This window comes from Echinops telfairi, unplaced genomic scaffold (genome assembly GCF_000313985.2).
Source record: "Echinops telfairi isolate 266 unplaced genomic scaffold, ASM31398v2 ScPeMD7_5592;HRSCAF=6446, whole genome shotgun sequence".
Classification (NCBI taxonomy): domain Eukaryota; kingdom Metazoa; phylum Chordata; class Mammalia; order Afrosoricida; family Tenrecidae; genus Echinops; species Echinops telfairi.
Genome location: NW_022109491.1, coordinates 3,318,553 through 3,320,998, shown reverse-complemented (window position 1 = coordinate 3,320,998; position 2,446 = coordinate 3,318,553). Strand labels below are relative to the sequence as shown.

The 2,446-nt window shown below is 53.1% G+C and overlaps 1 protein-coding gene across 1 annotated transcript in view; it reads left to right on the top strand.

The window, feature by feature from the left end:
• The window catches only part of PFDN4 (prefoldin subunit 4), a 10,252-nt gene that overhangs the window by 1,044 nt on the left and 6,762 nt on the right, over positions 1 to 2,446 (top strand). The gene's annotated exons all lie outside the window — the stretch shown is intronic.

Genomic DNA, 2,446 nt, shown 5'->3' with positions numbered 1-2,446 from the left:
ACCCTGGTTCGCAGTGGGTATGTGTCTGGCCCCCTAACCATAGGTCAGCAGTTTGTGAGCCCATCAGCGCATCACCAGAGAAAGATGAGGCTTTCCACTCCTGTAAAGAGCTAGGGTCTCAGAAACCTGGGGCAGTTCCACCCTGTCGTATAGGGTCATTGTGAGTCGGAATCGACCGCATGCCAGTGAGTTCTCATCCGTTCTAAGACTTCCTTGAAAGAGCCTACTGCTTTTGTGCAACACCCCACCCCCACCCCCTCCACCCCCCGCAATTTCTAAGACCACAGAGCCCCAGCCACCTTCCCCTGGTCAAGGTGACCAGCTGCCCTGCTTTGCCCAGGGTTGAGGGGTTTCCTGGGCCACTGGACTTTGAGGGCTGAAACCAGTAAAGTCCTGGGGAAAACAGATGAAGGCGTCACCCTACTGAACCATGACCAGGGGCATCAGAAAGTGCGGACAAGTGGAATTGAAAGGTAAAGGAACTGTTGGGGGTACATTGTGACCCCGACACTACCTAGAACCCAGGGCCCATGGTGGTGAGCCTAACAGGTGTCAACATCTGGTGGCTTCGCTTCACGTCCTATCGCTGTTGACTGCCCCTCTGGGTGCCTGACACTTGCTCTTAACAGGTAGAAAGCTCGTCGTTGGCCAACTAAAAGGGCTTTCTTATTTCAAGAGCCGTGAGATTCCCGAGCCATGTAGCTGCGCCCCTGTGGGTGTCCCAGGGTTAGGGTGAGCCCTGCGTTAGCTACTGGGACAAGCGCCTTTTCCCTCGTCCCCAGACCAGTAGACAAGAAGCCCCATTGTCTGCCTGTGAGGGAGCCAGCACTGCATATCGATGGTCGTTTGTGAGGAAAGGAAATCGTTTGGGATCTCGAGCACTTGTACCACACGCTAGTTAGGCTGCTAACCTCAGTGTCGACAGTTCCAAACCACCAGCAGTTCCGAGGGAGAAAGATGACGCTTTCTACTCCCATAAAGATTTACTGTCTTGAAAATCCATAGGGGCTCTTCTACCCTGTCCTGTAGGGTTGCTCTGAGTCGGATTTGACTTGATGGCAGTAAGTTGGGGCACCTCCCAACTGATCCTGACTTCGCTGGGCAGTCTCAAGATAAGATTCAGCCTTCCCCGATCTTACTGTCTTCTTTCTAAGGCCTGGTTCAGGGCCTTAACCCTCTGAATGGTCAGTGTGAATGTCCCCGGAGTGCAAGGCCCCTGCCTCCAAGTGTGTGTCTTCAAAGGGTTCGTGGGAAAATTCCTCCATCTCTTCCATATCTCCATGAGATTTTTGAAGCCTTCCTAAGGTTCTCAGTCGTGTAGAGGAGTGGAAGGTCTCCCTGGGTGGGAGCTGCTATGAGGGTGGGAGCTGCTATGAGCCCGTTGCTGTTATTGACAAAAGAGCCCAGAGTCACACTTGTTGATGCCGCATGTTTTCTACGTCAGAATCAAGTACTCTTATTCCTGGTAGTGCAACAGTTCAGCACTGGGATGCCAACCCAAAGGTCAGCTGTTCACCGCCATCCCGGGAGCCCTGGAAGGAAGTACTGGCCATCTGCTCCATGCAGCTTCCTGCCTGGGAAGTCCCGTGGGCAGTTCCAGTCCGTCATTGGGCATGGCCGAGTCTGTGACTCCTAACAGCATCAGCGACTCTTGGCCTGGTTTTATAATCGAGGGGAAGCCTAAAGCGAGGATGTTGTTGTTAGGGGTCCTGGCCTGGCTGCTGCCTCTCATGGCCCTGTGGACAGCAGTGAGTCTGGACCGTCTGGACAGTCCGTGCTGTGCTAGAGCCCAGCGTCGTAGCCACCCTGTCAGTCCATCTTGTCGAGGGTCTTCCTTTTCACTGGCCTCTGACTTCACCGAGCATGATGTCCTTCTCCAGGGACCGCCCCCTCCTGACGCCATGTCCAGAGTGTGTGAGACGAGGCTCTCCATTCTCACTTCTAAGCAGCATCTGTCCATTTTTAACTGCGAGGCCCCCCTTGAGAATCTGAGGAAAACGCAGGACTCCTCCCCGCTCCCCCAGACACACGAGCACACTTAATACCTGCCGACTCCGGGGTCAGAGGCCAGCGCCAGCATGTAGCCACCGAGCAGCATGAGGCAGGTTCCTTCAACTGAGGCCACATTGCCTGTGACACCGAGGTGCTAAGGGTCCCACCCAGTAAGATTGATTGGAGGTGCAGCCGAGATGGTAAAGCATCTGGACAGTGCTTTGCCGTTCCAAGGGTTCCCTAAGTAGTAGGCATTATTTTACAGATTCCTCATGGTCGCTTATTTTAGCTGCAATGTAATCACATTAAATATTTTAAAATACACATTGGTTTGTTTTTTGAATGACAAACTCATTCATGTTGAAGACAGGTAAACAGGTTTTGAGTTAAAATGGGCCGGCCTTTCCCTCTGGGGAACACAGTGTGAATACCATATTAGGCGTGCGTGTCTCCC